The sequence below is a fragment of the Lepisosteus oculatus genome, chromosome 6 (genome assembly GCF_040954835.1).
Source record: "Lepisosteus oculatus isolate fLepOcu1 chromosome 6, fLepOcu1.hap2, whole genome shotgun sequence".
NCBI lineage: Eukaryota > Metazoa > Chordata > Actinopteri > Semionotiformes > Lepisosteidae > Lepisosteus > Lepisosteus oculatus.
Genome location: NC_090701.1, coordinates 1,619,901 through 1,640,545, shown reverse-complemented (window position 1 = coordinate 1,640,545; position 20,645 = coordinate 1,619,901). Strand labels below are relative to the sequence as shown.

Sequence of the window (20,645 nt, the reverse complement as noted above, 5' to 3'; positions counted from 1 at the left end):
TAGAGTAGATCAGTTTCATAGGATTACCAACCAAATTTACAAACATAATGCCAACATTGTAAGACTGCTCTGTGTGTACAGACGTAATCAACTGCTGTATGTTGTAGAACATTGCAGGAAGCTCCCTTTCTTCAGGAAAAAAAAATAATTCTGTATTTTTGTTTGCCTCACAATCTGGTACTTTTAGTTCAGTATTTTGTGTTTGAAATTTGCCTTTCATAGCACACATCACTGATAATCAAAGCTATTTTTGATTTTAACTCCAGCTGTTTCTCCTGTGCAGTGGAATAGGCAGTGACTAGTTACACAGATCTGATATTCGAATCTGTGCTACACGGACTCACCTTTGAAATAATTTAATGGATCTCTAATGGTTTTGAACTGACAGTCCCTTTTTTGAAATATTATAACAGAATATTTCTATAGCTAACCAATCAGGTGTTGTGCCATAATATAATATCTAGCATTTTACGCTGCCTTCAGCTTCCAAGATGTTTTCAATTTAGCATGCTTATCCGATGGTGATATCGCTTTCTTTGAGCTGTTCCAGACTGGGATGCCCACTGCAGTTTGAGGTGATCACCTCGCCAAACTCAAAGGGTTTGTTCAGGAAGAATAATCCCACAGTTGTTGAGGTACTGAAAAAGCAATCTGCAAAATACCCCAGGGTCACGTCTTTGGCCCGATGATTTGTGAGAAATGTCATACAGTAAATTTAAGTTTAAGATTCAACCATATGCAGTAAAACTGCTGTTTCCCCCTGTAACGAGGTTTAAGGTTCAAGCACTGGGTAGCAAAAGAGACAAGGCTCTCTTGCACTTTCCACAGGACAGAGAGTTTAGACGGAAACAGGAGAAGGTCTGATTGTTTGGGCACGCTTGCCCTCAGAAACTACGTGTGTGGCACCAGTATTAATCAGCGCTTGCCTCAATTTAATTTAAATCTCACCCACAAGCACCTCTACCTTAGCAGGTGTTGGTTTCATTCGCTTTCTGTAATAAGAAAGGACAAAGGTACTGACTAATTTATAACCTAGAAGCTGTTGTTGGAAAATGCCAAAGACAGAGGTGTCTCTTGGGATGTCAGAAAACCAGTCATGCCAAAAATTCTACAGTCCATTCTGGTAGATCAGATGTGACAGTAGTGCTACAAAGCTTGTCATTCTGAAGACACCCGATTGATGTTTTTTGTTTTTGTTTTTTTTTTGACGAGGAGATGTAATGGAGAGTTGAATGGCTAGTTCCAACTTCAGTGGTGTTCCCTTTTCGCTTGGAACAGGCAGATCGAAGAGAAGGAAATTATTCCAAGGCCACCTTCATTTTTCACTCTTTTCACTCTGTTCTAAAGCCAGGGGAGTATGATCTCTTACAGTGAGCTGTGAATGTTATATAAATAGTTATGCAGCAAGGGTAAATCTAACTTTTTAAAAAAAACACATATGTAAATAAAAAATCAGCTTAACGTTCAATGTGTATCCTATTGGATACAAAAGCCAATAAATTCAAATTTTTCTGCACAAAAATATTTTTACAAAACTTCATTTCAGTGGTTTTTTTTTTATTTTGCTTGGACAATTTATTTGTTCCAATTCAATTTCAGAAGCCAACAACACGTTTTTTTCTTAAACATAAATGGTTGTGGTGAGATATACCTTTGGAAAGAAGAAGATTTAAAATTATTTTAGTATTAATCGGGATGCTGATACAATTAATCTGTGACATGATTAAATTAAAGTATCGAGGTCTTTGCACTAGAGTGCAACTCACAGAGAGACCTTCTAACACTGACACTAACACGAACACTAAACTAACACTACCAGAATCGCGGTGATCAGTAAGAGGTCTGCTCAGGAGGCCTGACACTTCTTTGTAGAAGGGATCAGGCTTTAGGTTTTTGTTTTTGTAACCTGGAACATATTAGGTGCCCAAATACTTTACAGGGTCTTGTAAAACCCTTTGAAATCTTACAAGTTTATAAGTAATCTTTATTCTACTAAAAAAGAAAATGAAACAGCACAATCTGCGATCATCTGCCGATACACATTTCAGAAAGAGATAAAAAGGTTCAATTTTTAATTTACAGAGGGGAGGAGATACAATAAAGTGGTAATGCTTTGTTCTGTAACAATTCCTATAACAAGGAAATGTTATAGATGCACACTAGAAAATAAATCTCTCATGATTTTAAATATTTCATAAAGAAATATAAAAAGCTTAACTCAAGGAGAAATGAATCAATGCAGTCGAAAAGCATGAGCTTTGAAATGGTGAATGAGAGAGTATTTTATTAAAATATTTTCTTTGCATTCTGAATATTGTGGCATGCTCATACATGTGAGTGAATGCATTATATCTTTAATGTAGGCTGTAAAAACAATTGTTTATTTAACTTGTTTTATGTGTTATTATCATCACACTTCCTACTCGCTACGTACCCTGATGTGTAGACCATCAGAAAACTTGAAAACAGCACATTTCCCTCAGAGATAGTTTAAGGACAATAGCAGCTCAGTTGTTTCTCTGACATATTGGAAAGGATGTATAAGCTGTTGTGCTTTATATATAATTGGAATCCTTGTGAGCTTTCTTTGCTGTAATCAATAATAGAAGAAGTGCATTTCTTTACACACAATCATATACAGTATGCAGCTCCACCAAAAATGTTTCAAAAGAGAATATTCAAACCAGTGTGAGCAAAACTTGGAATAAATTATGCTTACAGCATGTACAATAATGAAACAATTGTCCATTTTTTCTGTTTAAGCTTTAATGGGTTTTTAATCATGTTTTTTATTGGCTTTGAGAGTTTCTCTTAATGTAAAATGAATGCTCAGATGGATGTTGTATATTGGGTACAGAACACATCGTAAAAATGTTTAAAGGACTTTAACGTGAAGATTAACAGAGTAGAAGGACATCTGGAGGTGATCACAGAAGAGTGGCCAGATGATGTCACTGTCACATTACCTGCCAGTGATAGACTTCTACACTGAATCGTTTATGTATTTTAATGAATGCTTCTTTTTCTCTCTCAGAATTTTTCACTGTACTGTTTCGTATGCACTGAGTTCTCTGCTCTTTGCTGAAAAGTCAAGCCGCATTTATATTTCAGTTTGTGGAGATTTGCACAATAAATTTTTAAAAAGCCACATTGATTGTTTTACTTAAGGAACTTTATAAGTTGTCAGAAAGCCTTGCTAAACGTGCTTCTTGCTCATTAGAACTTGCCGTAATTGTTTTTGTTTGTTTTGTAATTTCAAGTAAGAGATTTTTTTAAGAAAGAACATAAGAGTTACAAACAGGAGCATGCCAGCTGGACCCTGTCGCCTACTGGTTTGTGCAGTGTCTGGGCCTCCTAAACAAGGCCATTCCAGTCTCACGGTCTCACCAGAGATGCTGGTTGAGCTCTTAACCATTCCAGCTCCAGCACTCGGACCCGGCCCAACTTCAGAGAGCTGGACTGTACTATGGGTAGGGTACCAGTTCAAAATCAAGGTCCTTCAACCCACCATGCTCACCATGTGTTGCAGAAGGATCTCCTTTCCCCACAACACAAGGGCATGTTGAGAGTCATGTGATGAGGGGCATTAGTGATGTCACTGAGCTGATGTCATCCAGTGACAGGGTGGCTGAGGTCACCCACACCCACTGTGGCCGTGGCAGCAGTGTGCAAGAGCACAGAACAGTCTCCTCCTCCCTTGAAGTGCACTTGACGGATAACTCACACTTTGCATGTTGACTTACGCTGGAACGATAGGCTGAAGGAAAAATTATTGCATTTAAATGGCGTTGCAGTGTGTGCGCATAGGACCGTTCTGTTAATGTAGAAACCTGGAGCAATATTTTTGCAGACGTCTTTACTTCTCAGTGGTACAGTACCATACCATCGGAGGGTGTTCTACAGTCGAGAAGCATTGATGCATCAATCAATAGGAATAGCCACATTTATATGCATCCGGAGCATTCTGAAATTAGTGTTGAATGTAAAATATAATGCTTTAAAAGAGAAGAAATGTGTACTTAATCCTGCATTATAAAACTAATTTTAAATATACATGTGAGCGAACTGAATGAGTTTTTTTAGGGGGACATTGCAGGTACCAGTTTGAAGCATTATAGCCGAAGGTGTGAGCGACAGAAAAGGCAATGGGCCCTCTCCCCAGAAAGCAGGAAGGACGCAGGGAGCCCCCTGCCCAACACTACACAAGCTGGCGGGAAGCACGGGGGTACCTTTCATGTCGATAAGCCCAACTCCCCCCACCACGCTGCCCACACTTGGCTTGGCCACTGATGGGGAGGGGGAAGGGGCTTTTAGTCTTACTTCCACCACAGCTGGGTCCACTGCTTACAGGAGTGGCTACCCAAGGCTCAGACCAGCCCTGAGGGGTCCGGCGCCATTCCTCCTGGAGGGCCAAGCCCAGCTCGTGCGGGCTCTGTGGGGGCCACCGGCCACGTCTGCCGTCTCCCGTGGGCGGAGCGGAGGAGCAGTGGGAGCTCTGCAGGTACTCCAGCCTGTGTCCACGCGTGTGTCCACTGTATTTGGGGGTTTCAAGCACAAAGCAATGCCCACGCCTGTGTGCAGCCGCAGCCAGACAGTGTGGAGGACACGTCTCTCTTCACTATGTGTGATGCTGTGATGACGCAGGTTTGCTCGCGATGTTGTGTTGGGACCTGCGGTTCCTTAGTGACGGTCACCATGGCCTGCCAGCGAGTTTCACACCCTACAGCATCGGGAGGAGCTGACTGTAAGAGACTGCTCATCCCATGACAAAATGACACACCCTGTTGCAGACGTTTCACAACCTGTCCAGAGTCCTCAATTGCATCTCATAAGACTCCTTTGGGGTGAAGAGAAACCGCACATCACTGAGGGATGCCTAAGGCCAGTTCGCTGCAGGAGGAAATGTATTTCTTGAGACATTTTGCAGTGGGATGGGAATATAGCCTTGGAAATACATTGCTACATCAAGAAATGAATTACTTTATCTGTTGTCCCAATACTTTTGGTGATGTGGATAGATGGATAGATATTTTGTTGTTGTTTATTTTTCTATGAAATGTCATTTTTTTATTAACTGTATGCCTGCAATTTGGACACGTTAAAAATGAGCAATGACAGTACATTAGCCATACATGGTGAATTTTAATGTACCTGCTTCTCTCTACAGACACGGTATGCCACTGCATCAAGCATCATCTTTAAACTCCTGACATGGAAATAGAGAATTATACTGAACTGACAATTCTGCATGTGATATGCTGTCACTATTTTAGGGAGCCTTACGCATTGATTTTACTATAGTTTGGTATTACCTGCAGTAAATAATGTCTTCTGTAGCCTTAGGGAACATCTGGTACTTGTGCATTAATTCTGCCCCTGTTTGAACACTCAGAAGCATATGCACTTCTCTTTTGTCTATTATCCCAGTGTTGTGTTATTCCCAAATATTGACATCGTCTGCTTTTATCAGCACTAACTGCTCTGAAGCCTCCTAGTCTCATGCTCAGCTCTATTTCCTCCTATTGATTACCTTCCTCACTCCAGCAGGTAGCCCTCCACATAGGTTGTCCTGAGGAATAGCTTCCAATGACTTTATACGCACAATTTACACGGAATTGTTTAAAGAAGATATTAGCCTCAATAAAAATCAGTGAACCTCATTTAGTCAATATTGTACAATTCAGCTGTTGGCACACTGTCACGTGTTACCCATTAAAATCAACAGTCTCGTTCGTTGCATTAAAAGATCTGCTTATTTTCTGGTTAACTTTCTCTCTACCTCTTTTCCCAGTCATAGCACTTTGATTTTTGTGCCTGAAATCGGATACCAAGATCTTGGTTTTATGTCTCTGACTGCTGAGATTTTTTGTTCCTACATGTGTGTATGTGTGCGTGTCCTTTGTGTTTTATTTGAAAGTAACTTAAAATTTTTCGGTTTGGGAGAAATAATGCTTCATACAATGGAATGTTTTTCATTAGGTCCAATCAGGCGGTAGACAACAAAGAACCTTTTATTTCAGAATTATGAAGTGAAAATAAAAAACAGAAAACCTTTTAGCAGGCAAAGGTCTAGTTATAATATGCTAAAAGTGGTTTCTCAGATTGGGTCTTTTTTTCCCCTTGTTTAAAATGGATCACATTAAGATGTTCATGTAAAAGGTTTCTTTTTTTTTAAAAAAAAAGGTCAAAAGTCTAACACAATTATGCTGCTCAAGGGGTTCATGGGGCACATGCTTTGAAATTATTTTTAAAAATCCAAGATGAAAACATAAAACAAAACAGTAGTGCAACTTTTCTTTAATAAGCAGAATATTTTATGCAAAAATCAATGCCTTGGATTAAGGCTTGTGAAAATATATACTGAGTAAGCGCTTATTTTCTTTGTTAACCTTTCATTGACCATAAAATCCTGAAACAGTTTTAAGCATCTTTACACTGCTGGAAAAAAACATTGCTCTGTCTGTAATGCAATACAACACTCCTGATTTTTATATCGATTTCAAATCCCAAAAACCTTCAACATGACAACTACAGCAATAGACAGTGTTGGTAGTTTTTTGTTGTTGTTTTTTTGTAACTGAGAATCAATCCTAACTGCAGTTTGTTTTTGTATTTACCCATTGTCTCATGCTGCAGAATAATTTCTACACAAATTGTTCATTTTGCACCATGTAAATATCTCAGAAAAAAAGGTCTTTTGAAACAACCATTTCAGAAATGCCTTTTTTTTTTGCTGTTTGCACACATGTACAGTATATGGAGGTTTTATTACAATATCAGATTTTTTATTCCAAGGCAGAAACATGGGTAGTAACAAAGGGGTGTATTCAGAGAAAACTACATCCTGATTTTTATTGCAGGAGATGAGCAGCTCGGTTCAAGAATTAAATTATTTTTAAATACAGCTTATGCATTTTACATGACCTGTGTTTCCCATCCTCTTTTTTTTTATTTTAAAGACCACTAAGGGGGAGCTAAAGATATGAACCCCAGGAAGCGCAGACTTGCTGAAAGTTAACCAGTCTGGCCTGTCTCATCGCCTTCCTGCAACACCACCAACCTGAAGCTCACCAGATACTTTTTGCCACTGAATTTGTGGAGGAAAATCCACTGAGACCACAGGGGAAACCTACGTTGAAAAGGACAGGAATAGCAACAGAGAGGAGCGCACAAAGGCAGGTGTGGTATGGGAATTGCTTGTCTGTTTGTGCTCTAAATCCACTCCAGCATTTTATTTGCAGTAGAAGGATACTAGGGCCATTTTCTATATGTCGGGCTTTTTTCGTGTCTCTCGGTTGTAATGCCAGTGGGATAAAGCGAAGGCTGTGCAGGCTAAGGTTTGATGTGCTGTTTGTCATGGTTTGCCTCTCAACAAACGCTGAGAGTGGAGTGGTTCTGTTGGATTTGTCTGTGTTTCTTATACTGCTCTTCTGCAGGAAGAGAGGCAGGATGCAACACACAAATCCTAGGACATTTAATCTTTGGGGAATTTAATGGTAGTTAGCAGTTGTCAGCAATTGACTCTGAAATGTAAAACACAGCCAAAATGATTTTACTGGTGACTAGGACGGCTGTGGAGAAATTTTATGTCAGGTATATTTGTCTTTTTTTCTCTTTTGTCTTCCTTTTTATGTAGCAATGGCATATGTTTGCTTAAAGAAACAATAGATACAATATCAGTAGTTTCCAAAAAGGAGAATGCACAAATAATAGTAGTCAATGACGTTTTTTTTTATTTGTGCTTAAAAGCCACAAAAGAATTTGAACTTTTGCTGTGACTTCCTTTAAAATCTGTGTGCTTTTAATGTCAAGGAACTAAATCAAAACCATCAGCTCACGCAGGTCCCTGTAATCTGACAGACAGGCATGTGCATTCATTTAGATAGAGAGAATACAGCTGGTTTATACATTAAAATAACCTCATATATGGGGACAACAGAACTGGCTTTGTATTTTACATAGCTGCTTATGTTTTAGTACTTTTCTATGTATTTCAAATGGAAAAGGTTGCAATTTCCTCGATGCAAGTAAATACTGTATTGCCCATAAACTAGAGCTCATATTCTATGAATGTTTGATAAGCACAATTTCTCAGATTTACATCTACTATGTGTGCTTTCATTGCTGAATAAATGCATGGTAATCCAAAATCTTCCTGTAGCTGTTACCAATAGAAACAACAATGTCATGTGCCTCCATTTTGGTGAGCTGCACCTTTACGTGAAAAGGCTAAAAAAAGTCCTTTGTCTGGTTTAATAATCTGCACCAAGGATGACTTTAAAGCCTTTGAAGCAGAGCATTAATATTTCGACAAGCTATGCACTAAAACGATTCTGAACTTATTAAGAAATGGCAGTCTGTCTGTTCTCCGGGCATCTGTATAATACAATGTTTGCTTGTTTTGTGTGACCCAGTTTTTGTCTGATGCATATAAATTTAATTTTAGACACATGTAACCTTAACTGATTTTTAGATTGATGTCAATTAGTATTAGCATATCAATGTTCCCAGAGAGACATAGAAAAGTGCCTTAAAAGCTATCCATTTGATATGGAAAACAGGTCTGCTGCCATCCAGTCTGATTACATGTTGATTATTTGATTCAGAGCTTGGTCTGAAGGCTATTCTTGAAATTAGGGGAAGGCTGGTCGGAAATCAGGTATGTAAGTGGTCAAGTCTAATTCTGAGTGTTTTATGCTTAATACCCTTAATTTTTTACTTTGTTTTTTTTCCCCCCACGATGTATTATATTTTATCCTAATATTAACAACACATAATATCTCATGAGTGAACAAGAGGACCTCTTCCAGACTTTAAAGGTGCTTGCCTTCAAGTACTTTGTTTCATAAAACCAAAACTCATTATATTGTACACATCAGAGATTATTCATGAATGTACTCTTATTACAGCCTAATGGTTAATGTATAAAGACAAAATACCTGTACATATGGATTTACTAGTGTCACTTACGTACATTCAGATGCATAAATCTAGATAGTCGTTTGTATTTAGACAGACTCACTGCAGGTACCTATAGACAAATCTACAGCACAGTACAAACAGCACACGTACAGAATTATGTTTTGAAAAAATTAATCTACTGCCTTAAAAGGGATGGAGAAATCAGCCTTTAGCCAGAAGACAGTTTTGTGATAAATCCTGCAGCATCTTTCTGTGCAAAACTACCTCATACAGTGAAAGACAATATACTGTGTGATGCCCAGTGTGCTGAGACAGAGCAGGTTGCCGTCAGTTTAAAAATCACTATAATAAAAGTGACCATGAAGATGGATCTTGTGATTTTGCGTTTCTAATCAGTCATCTGTGAAGAACACTTTTGCTTTGATTCAGCAGACTGGTGACAGCCATGATTGATAGTCCATGAGGATAAAAAGGGTTATTATCTGTCTTCCTATTAGAGTTGGTGAAATGGCCCTCTCTAGGTGCATCTCTTACTTGGTTTGAGTTGAAACACCATTCAGGTGAGAAGACTGCAGAGCCCTTTTGCACAGGTGCATCTTTACACTTTCTGGATTCGCAGTGGAAAGACCGAAACGCACAATATCTGGGCTTCTCTTTAAGTCCTACTCAGAAGGCAAACAAAGCACTATGAATTCGGAACTAAAAACTGTATGAAACATATAATAATAATAACTGCATTGTTAGTGACAATAATACACTGGTGTTTTTATTCCTGAAAATTTAAAATATTTGTCGAATAAATTTTAAACTGCTCAGATTAAAAACATAAAAAATAAATAGAATGAAATAATATCATTTTCTGGGCTACAATTTAAAAATGCATATTTGCTCATTTCAAAGAATATGCATGATCATATTCTGGTATTGTTACTTATAATTGTATCTATTGAAACTGATATACTACTTTATATGATACACTAATCAGAATGAATGCAATAACCCAGCAGACCCTATGCTACCATGTCTTCCTTTGTCATTAGGTCATGTTTTAATGAGAGTGGCTGCATTTTTCAGTTTAATATTTAGCATCAATGTTTCGTTTCATACAGTCTTTAATTGGAAATAGTTTCTACTGATGAATAATTGTTACAGTAGGTATATACAGATAAAGAAGGAGAAAGATAATATTGGCTGAAATTGACATTAATTCAGACTTATTAGTTTTTGCTTTGATAAATAAGACCATTCATATCCAGATTTGTCCTTGTTAACTGTATGGTATTAACAGGCTGCCTATAGCTGAGCATTACATTTGAATTTAATTAACTTGAATTATTAGAATAAACGGTAATAATTTGTAATTGTTATCGCAGTAGCAGTAGTAGCAATCCAATCAGATGCACACATTTAAATGCACTGTTTATATGAAATGAAATATATTTGATATATTACAAACGCATAAGGAAATGCATCACACAGAAAAGCAGAAAACCTCTTTAAAACCTTCAGGAAAACCACCTGTGCAGAATGCCTTTGCCTCATGCGTAAGAATTTACACACAGGCAATGTGGGAACCCCTTCCAAACCCTAAGTGCTGTCCGAGGGGGTTTCAATTCATTTTTTAAGGGGCCATTTTCTCCAGCATTGGAATCACTGCTCAGATATTGTGTAAATGGATTGCAGCTTTAAAAAATACACGGAGGGCGTTTTCTCTGCTATTTGGCCCAAGGGTGCATTTTCAGTATGGAAAGGAAGCCTGAGATTTTTCTGGCCTATAATCACAAAGCTGTATTAAACATACCGGCAAAGAAAACTGCGTATGAAATTTATATATGCATACAGATACATAACATACACTCACATAATTATCCATATTTATATCAAGGTACATCTGTACCACAGCAGCTTCTGTTGCAGGTCACTTGTGAGAGACTGTGTGTTACACTATTCAAAGCAGAACTATTTGAAAGACACTAGTAACATGTGGAGGTGCAATTTAATTTGTCAAATTAAAATGAAAAATAATGCTCTTTTTGCATGGTTAGATTTTTTTATTCCTTCTCTGCAAATGTTTGGCCTGGAATACATTTATTTCTCCTTGCAATTAACACTAATCGTATATGTGTAGATAATTAATTGAAGGTAAATCAAAACAATTGTACTCCTGAGAGTTTTATCTTCTTCTGATCCAGTGCCTTCAACAATTATTGTGATCTCTATGTGTTACAGGTGCCTTTCCATTTCAATATGGAAATGTTTCACTGCAGTCTTCCAAAATTAGGCATTTCTCTCAGAAAAGATCATGTCTTTGATTCTTAAATGTAATAATTTCAGACATTGCTCTGGAGAAAATACATTTAATTAAATGTTCTCCCACACTGGCACACAACAACATTTAAAATGTGTTATACACACCCCAGTTTACAGGAAGTGGTGTGGTCTGTTCTGGACATTTACCAATTAATTGCTTACATAGCAAAATATAATGCTGTTGAAAACAGTTTTCAAATGTAACACTGTGGCATCAGGTGTTACACCGCACGTACTTAACAACAAAACATTGTCTATGAATATAATATTTTTATATTCACGTGTGTCTCAGTCTGTCACAAATTGTTACTAACTGCTATTTTATTTTCTAATCAATTATTAGGGAAGTGTATACACAGTAAAACGTACAAGATATAACACATTTATTTAAATACGTAAAAGGTTAAATCTCTGAACGGGTAATTACAGGACACTATTTGAAGGGCATTTTGAGAAATCCTGTGGTCCAGATGTGTTTCACTAAATGGAACTTTCTCCGTGTGATTGTCTGTATAAATTAAGCCTTTTAAGAAAACTTTGGCAGATTTCAGGGTTTCAGTGATGAGCAGGTTGTATGTGTCACAGAAAAGTAAATGACCTCGGATTTCCTCTCCAACAATAATGTTATTTCTCCTTTCTGGAATTTAACGAAATCCCACATGTTTAAAGATCCTATCATCACATACATTACTACACGCAAAGTGTTTCTTAACGGGGAATAAAGAAAACCTTTAAAAAATCCAGTCGTTTCCAATCTTTTTCTACGCTTTATGCATTTGCAGGTAAACTTAACACAAAGTAAAGCACTCCGTTGTCACCCAACCGCCCGCTGTTCAAACATAACGAGACAAACAAGTACTCTACACTACCATAAAAACATAAGAATCCAAAGAAACAGATTTAATAACATCCACGAGAATGGTTGACAATACTGTTAAAAATCGTGTTCTACCTTTAGTTGGTAAAAATGTGCTTTTTTTAATCACCTCCATTGTCTAAAACAAGAACGCTTACAGAATTCAACTTTTTAAAAAATATATATTTTACCAGAGAAAGAAAAAAAGACGTATGTAATGTACAGATATATAGAATATGCAGAAGCATCCGTTTGATTTGAGAGGAAAAAGAAAATCTATCAATCTGTCGTTGGCCGGTCTGTTTGCACAGCACAAAAGTTGATACCGAAAGGCGTCACAGTATTTTGAAATGAGACACGGCGCTGACAACATTACAGTACATTTTGCTTTTCTTTACAGAACAGTCACAAAAATTAAACGACACGCTTCGAGAGTCCCCGTATTGATTAATGAGTGCACACTAAACCTTTACCAGTGGCATCGCTTGATTTCCTGAAGTTGGTTGTCTTTGATTTCGTCCTGTGGGGTTGATCCGACGCCTCTGTCCGGTTGCCAGGGAACTGACTCCTAGCCTTTGCGATGCTGCCCAATTGAAACAGGGTTATTTCCAAAGTGGGGGGTGGACCATTGAGTGGTAGGAGAGGGATACCGTGTAACCCCAAGAGATAAAAGTGGGCGAGACTTAAATAAAAGGGTTACTGAAGCTGCCAGGGGCCACTCAATTAGCGAGTCATTGATCACCGGAGTTTATATGACGTTCAAAGTTCGCACTGTTTCTCTATCGAATTCTTTAATTAACCCTCAATAATAATAATAATAATAATAATAATAATAATAATAATAATAACATGTAAATTACAACCTAGCCAAACTACACTATGTTTGAAAATTCATTTGCATTTCATTGCAATTTATTTTTCTAAAAACGTCCACGTGTGGATGTGATGGGGTTCGTTTTTAAGCTCTGTGAAAACCCCCGAACGATTACTGTCCATAAAATACAGCAAAACAAAAAAATGCCCAGTTGTTAAGGAAAAGCGACATGGAATTAAAAAAAAAAATGTTCCCGCATAAAACGAATCGCCCTTTCAAGTCCCTACATTTATCTGCAATTAGGGCCTTTATTTGCCCGTTTGAAGTTGTCACATTCCGATGAATACAGGTGCAGAAATTTAATTACGAGTTTGTAGGGGGTGAGTTCTACGGGTCGGGAAGGGCGAGGAGGTGGTGTATTCTGAAATTATTGAAAACTGCAAATGAAATCAAAACATCTCCGGTTGGGGCCGAACCCGGGGGAACAACGCAAACAGAGAGCGAACCGTCCAGCATTCCTTAACCCGGGCCCGACTCCGGAGGGGTCAGCGGGGAGAGGAGCGAGAGGGCAAGTGGGAAGGAGTCTCCGAGCTGGGGCAGCGAGAGGAGGGAGGGGTGGTGCCGGCCGGGCCGGGGGCTGAGCGCAGAGCTCAGGGTGGGTTTCCTGACGCGATCGACTCGTCTGTGGAAGTCACTTTTTCAAAAGCCCGCTCCCACACACACGCCCCGCTAAATACTTTACAGTCGCCTTCATTGATTTTCTTGATCAAATAAACAGAACGTCTCTGCCGGTAGCACCGCGTCTCCCACCACGCCGGCAGCTGTGATCCCATGTAAATTTATTTGACTAGTACTCCATCCGTTTCTTTCCAAATCTGCACCCCCCTCCCCAAACAAGTCACATATCATCAATTAAAACCAACCTTATGCACGGGATTTACATTTTTGATTTGACAGCTCTACCCAAAACGCAGGGGCGAGTTTATCAGGAGTTGACTTAATGAATGGAAAAAAGGTTTTAATTAATCGTTGCTCCTCTGGGTCATTTCGTAAAAAAAATAAAATTATTGTGACAAAAGCTTGAAAATAGTTCTTTGTGTCTTCATAAAAATATGTGGCTTTTTTATTATATCCTTTTATAATTACTGTCATCAGTGTAGTTACTATCATTCCACATCTGGAAATAATTTTTTGTATTTGTAATTTGATAGCTATCTAGATTTTTTCTGTCTGCAACCTCCTTTGTTATTGTGAGTTTTATTAAGAAACAAAAAGGAAATGTGAAAACTGGTCTCTTGTTCTGTATAGATTTTCGTTTATCTAATCGATCAGAATGTCCCCAATACATCGATTAAGGCTTGGTGTTCTACAAACAGCAGTTTCTATATCTCGCTTTTACTCTGCAAATGGTTTTATTATTAAGCTTTCACCATATTTAGATAGACTCGTGTCAAAGCAAATTATAATTTCCTGCTCCTCTAATTGTGCAGGCACGTTAAAGTAAAATAAACCTTAAGAAACTGTGCGGGACAATTGTGTTGTAAGGAATAAATACCCGAGGAAAAAATCTAGCATTTAGTCATTGTAAAAATCTCTGTGAATTATATGCGATCACAGAGTGATTGCAGAATATTAAATTAAAGTTAGATAAGTCCGCATTGAGTGAGGCAGCACCCAATCCTGAACTTATTTCCCATTTTCTGTAGCAGCATCACTGCGCTCCTCTCTTCCCAATGACAATGTGCCAAATCTAAGCATTTTGAAAACATTTTCCATATGCTTTAAGCGGAGCTTCAGAGAGAAAGAAGAAAACGAGATGCTCTTTTATGCTCAAGGTACATGTTACTGCACTTTCGCTGAGATTTCGCTTGTTTTATGGATTGGTTGATTAATTTAATGCATTTTAAGTCATTTCCAGTTTATGGATTTTTATTTTTGATTTCTTTTTGTTGTTAAAAAGTTCAGAAAGGGATCATGAAGGTCTTCCGATTTCATGAAATGGTTTGTTTTCCAGCGGATTTTTAACAGATTGTTTCTAGAAGCTGTTTATTTGTTAATGCTGAGATATGTAAAGGATATGAGAGTATTTCTATGTTGATTGTTTTGATGTCAGTGAACGTATTTAAAATGTGTTCCTATTGTTCTCCCCTTGTTGAAACGGAGGAGCTGTAAGGAACGTATTGCCTATCAAAGCGGTTTTGCAGAAATTTCGGATAAATTGTAATTTAAACAAAAACATCTGGTTTTCTTCAGATAACTACAGACAACACTGGCTCATCCACCTTTTTCTGGAGAGCTCGGGTTTTTGCAGTTTTGGGCGATTTCTTTCCTTATTTCTTTTTAACCTCTAAGTGGGTCTAAAATGTGTTTTGCACTAGTTGGCTTGTATGATCTGTCCGCGAGGCTGCTAAAAGGCTGTTTGTATCGCTCTGTACGAAGTCTCAGGGACCAACAGAGTTTGTGTGTATTGCTGGTTTGTAACTTTTGTTTGTTGCCTAAGAGGACTGTACTCAGTGCTTTTGTCTAGGAACTTTAGGTTCGATTTTCATAGTGGAGGCGGGTCTGGTTCTGTCCAAACCGTGACCCCTTAAACCCCAGAGGGCGCCACGCGTGTTCGCCGAACCTTTCCCTTTAAACAGGAGAAGAACTTCTCCTCCTTCTAGATATTGTCAGAAAGGACAAGCGGACCACAGACGGAAACAATGTAACTAACATTAACAAGAATACAGAAATATTGGAAATATTGAGCAAAAGCGCAACAACTGAACGTGTGATCTGCCGCTGTTTTCTGTGATAATAATAATAATAATAATAATAATAATAATAATAATAATAATAATAATAATAATAATAATAATAATAACAACAACGAGGATGTAACAATGTTTAGTCGAATTATTTAAATGAGAAAACCAAATAAAACATTTTGGTTTAAGAAAAAAGCAAAGCCCATTCAGCAGAAATTCTGTCAGAAATGCTGTTAAACACTGCTTGTTCGTTATCTCAGTTTCGGTTATGAGACACGTAATTATTCCGAGCAGTAGTTCTGTACAGCGAACAAGTGTTTTATTTCGTTCATGTTAACTTTGTTCACATTGAAAGAAGCATCTTAGGACGCCTCCACTAATTTTTATTAAAAAAAAACTTTTTAACAGTTTCAGGCTTAATAGTAGAGCGTCTATATTTCCGATCTTTATCATTATTTCTGAGCGCGGGGCATGGAAGTAAAAAAAAACTGTTAGTTAACACACAGCCTTTGTGAAAGAGCCTCAGGAACAGAGCAGGAGGGAGGGACAGTGGGGTGTCCGGCGTGACTGTATCGCAGATCAGGAGTAGACTCAACCCTGCAAAAAGCTCCGCTCACTTTCGCCTTCGTCGTGATCAAAAAATAAACTTAAGTAATGTCAAAGCACAATTACAACGGTCGTCTTTTTGTGAGCTAATTGTGCTCCGCTTAGGAGCACATCCTTGCACTGGGGAAAGCTGAAAAATTCATTACTTTTTTACAGTCCTTCATGCAGCACTAATCTTGTTAATAAAATACGTCTCTGACAAAAAGGGGGTAGAATAGCCCCATTCACTGTTTACGAAGTTAAAGTGCAAAACGCCTTACACATTCACACTTACACACACGCAACACACTTATTTGCGTTAAAGTGCCGCCAATCACCGATGCCGAGGAAATAAATCTACAAGAATCGAGACTGTAAAAGTGATCTGGTAGAGCGGCTCGTCTCTTTTTTTCTTAGAAGATAACATCACAATATCCTCCTTGTGAGCTCCGGTTTCTGTCGGCGCGTCTCCCTCGGTGCTGGCCGCTCGGTTTCCCCGGAGGGGTAGCAGTCAGGGAGCCGGGTGAAATGCCGTAAAAAAAAAAGGGGGCTTCTGCCGACCACCTTTCGCCGAGCCGAAGACCAAATAGAGCCCCAGACACAACAATCCAAGGAGTGACTATAGGAAGAGGGATTCGCTGCTACTGCGGCCGCAGCCCCGCTGCCCGCTTGCCTTATCATTAGATCCTGAAACCCAGCTCACTCAATTCACCTCCTTCGATTTTTTCATAAAGGACAGGCGATCTCTTGATTTTTCCCAACGATTAACATCCTGCAGGTTTTCTTTCCGATAGCGACTATTAGAACAGAAAGACAAAATAAACGGTCAGAGAGGAAGTAAAAAAGCCCAGGGAAATGCTACCTGAAATGGGAAGACACTCCATCATTGGAGTGCTGTATTTTGTGTGTGTGTGTGTTTATATAATATGATATTCTGTTCAAAACACATGTACACGAACACGGGGAATTGTCAGTTGTACATTTGGCATGTTTTATTTGTTGACAAGATATGCATTTAGTAATACATGTACGTATAATGAGCCATATATGTTCATAATTTTGCACATGAAATTCACGAATCTACAGAGCCCTCGTATTTGCATACACACGTACTGTATATAGGTCTACATGAAACTCATTTGTTTGAGGTTCCTGCACGTTGTTATTCTGTCTTTATTTACGCGTCGTAATTTCATATTATCGCCAAATTTTAAAGCCTGAAAACCCCATCAGTTTAATGTGTTCATTACGCGTCAAATGATTGATCAGTGGAGATATTTTAGATATTTACAGAAAAAAATATAAATATAACACTTCTGCTACACAGTCTCCGTTACCATTAGTTTGTGTTCGAGTCGATTTCTGTTAAGCCATTTTTGTAAGTCATTTTTTAATTTGAAAGCCACACACGCATACATACTAATCTTTGTGATGTTTCTGTGATTTACAGTGTAAACAGAGCCATACATTTCTGAAGGTTTGTGTATTTAAATACACTTAAATCCAATTTAATATGCGCTTATATTCCTGTTTGTGGCTGTTTTGATCTAAAAGTTCTCGAGGTCAAATATATTCTGCCCTTTCTCTGCACAATCATGTTGTTTTCAGCCCTATTATACTGTGTGAAAGTGCAGTTTCTTTGCGTATTTTAAATTACTGTTTAATCAAGGATGTACGATTTAAAGGATCCGCATTTGCTGGACAAATTATGTCGTGCATGCGGCAGATTGAGGTCTTGGATATTAAAAAGGCACCGGGAATGGAGGATGGATAACACGCACGCACTTTCTGCGTGTTTATTTCAACTCAATGATTAATCTAATTTCAGTGACATCATCACACCTCTTGCAACCTGAAGGATGTATGTATTTTCTAGTGCGCGTAGGCCCACAAAATATTAACCACATAAATAAAATGTATTTGGGTTCTACCTGGTCCAATTCAGGAGCGGCCTGATTGTACGTTCTGCACGGGTTTATCTGCCGGTTTCACTCGATCTCAGATGCCATTCTCCCCAGGTCATTCTAAGCATGTTGCATAAAATCAGCAAAAGAGCATTCTGGACTGAAATGCGTCCTGTTTTTTTTCCCTTCTTCTCAGATCTCTCTACCACAACAGTTTTTATTTTCTGTTTCTTTCCCCCCAACTACCCCCCCACCCCCTCCCCTCCTTCCCTTCCCTTTCATTTGAATCTTCTCCTTTCTTAAAAAATCATTTCTATGTAATTCATAGATGCTCAGCGTCACTGGAGGGTCTTTCATTGTGTTGGCATGACATTCGCGCACTCACTATACCTTAAAGATTTTTTTTCCCTCCTATTAGATCATTTTTGTATATCTGGCCCTTGTAGCCCTCCAGCTCTCTAAGTTGAAACAGCGCGTCATTTGCAATGTGGAGACTGTTGATCACCTCACTAATTACACCTCGCTCTCTCTCTCGCTCGCTCTCATTCCCAGAGTGCATATCGGGAATAGGCACACAAAGACATGCGCACTCAACTTAATCAGCCATTTTTTTAAACAGGGCTAAAACGATAATAATTAGCAGAATAAAGACATATCGGATTTTCATCTCCTTTTTCCAACCCCTCCACAACCTAAACTGCGAGGCAGCGGTCGACACATGCTTTGCCAGCCGGACTCGGAAGGACCGCTTCATTATTCTCACTGTTCGTATTTTTTTTATTTTTTTTCCAATAAAGTTGAAGGATTATTCTTTTTTTAATTTTTTAAAATAACTTTCGCGATCATTGGATGTGACCTGCTTTATCTATTGAAACAACGGGAGAAGAAAAGGAGGAAACTGCGCGGGGAAAGCAAGTAAGTTTTTTTTCTTTAACTTTTATTGAGTAGTTCGCGTTAAATTTAGGTCGAGTATTGATTATCGTTCTGCGCTGATCTTTCGCACAATCTTTGATATTCCGCTCTCGCCGGCTTACGGCAGTCCGATGCGATTTTTTAAAGGTAGCATTTTTTTGCGGTTGTTATTGAATTCGGCTCTCCGTTATGTTTATGCGAGCGCTTTCTTCCGATTTTAAGAGCCGTAAACTGTCCACAGACACAAGATATATGACTGACAAGTCGCAGCGCTGCCAGACCCAGATCCAGTTCCAATAAAGTTTATTCGGGCGGCTAGGTGGCTTCCACTGCCGACAAGTATAAAATTATTATTTTTTTCCCCGCGGAAGTCGGCTTTTAAACGTTTGCTTCTTTTTTGGACCTAATCGGCGGAGCCCGGCTCCCAGTAACGCCTGGCCGCCTGATTTATTTTATTAAGAAGGGGCAGCCGGCCACTTGCTAGTCGCATCGTCGGGGGTCGGACGCCGGAGAGCGTCGTCGCTCCGGGAGCGGCGCGGCTTTCATCTGGCTGAGGTGTAGCGACCTGTCACCGCCGAGGCAGCCGCGATTCTTGACATTTGGAAAACTTTTTTCGGAGTGAAACGTCACCTAGGCTGCGTATGCTTAGTCAAAAAACAAAGCGTGGCAGCAAAAAGGCAGAGGTGTTAAATGTTGTATTAAACTTATCTGAAAAAAAGGCAGGATAGACTGTGTTCTTGTTGTTGTTGTTATTATTAGGATTATTATTGTCATTACCTGTGAGGCGCAAAGGAGTTTCTCTTATCGGCCGCTTGGACAGCTGCCTAGCCGTGATCGGTGGGGATTCAGCTCTTAAATTCAAGCGGGTCCCGCAGAGACGGTTCACAGTCCCAGAGCTTCCCAGGCAGATCGCAGGCAGCAAACGTGGATGTGTATCGTCCGTCCATGTAAACCCCCCCCCACCCCTCCCCAAAAAAAACTTTCTCTCCGACGATGACAAACTTTCATCAGCACCAAATTCCTTTCTGACAGCAACGTTTCCTCCTGCCGAAATCTCCACTTCCCCCCTCTTTTTTAGCTCCTTTTTGAAACCTCCCTTTATCGTATGGTATGCATTTTTATCCCAGCCACATCGTTACTCGTCCTCGGATGTATTTTTTGTTTTGTTTTTTTTTTTGTTTTCTTTTTGCCGGCTGAGGATCCGCAGTATCATCAGTCGCTCTGATTTCGCGCTGGCGGAGCAGCGCAGAGGCGCCGAGGCAGTCCTGCCTTTTTGGGGTTGCTGGTTAGTTGGAGGCAGAGACTTGGCTCCGATTGGGACGCGACAGTGACAGGGGCATCGATCGCTCCCAGAGAGCAGCTGAAGAGCCGCGCCGGCACTGGGGCAGAGCGCAAGCCCGGCTGGGGGAGAGCCCGTGTCTCCTGCGCGCCTCGCACCCAGCCGCCGCCGCTGCGATCTGTCCTCCCGCGGGTTGGAGAGGAGAGTGCAAAATCTTTAAAAAAAAAAAACAACAACAACAAATCTAGCCTTTTCTTTAAAAAATAAAAAATAAAACACGAAATCGTTTATTTCTATGTTATAGGGAGATTAATAG

The 20,645-nt window shown here is 39.2% G+C and overlaps 1 protein-coding gene across 5 annotated transcripts in view; it reads left to right on the top strand.

Moving 5' to 3' along the window:
* The first annotated feature begins 6,964 nt into the window (after positions 1 to 6,964).
* zfhx4 (zinc finger homeobox 4) overlaps positions 6,965 to 20,645 on the top strand; it is a 91,750-nt gene continuing 78,069 nt past the window's right edge. For 3 of the 5 annotated variants that reach the window (XM_006634592.3, XM_015354988.2, XM_015354980.2), the window contains exon 1: positions 18,463 to 19,053. The gene's annotated coding sequence lies outside the window, so the exon portion shown is untranslated. Of the gene's footprint in view, positions 7,180 to 14,555; positions 14,738 to 18,462; positions 19,054 to 20,645 lie in introns of those variants that run through there. The other 2 variants (XM_015354982.2, XM_015354981.2) reach the window with 2 other exon arrangements.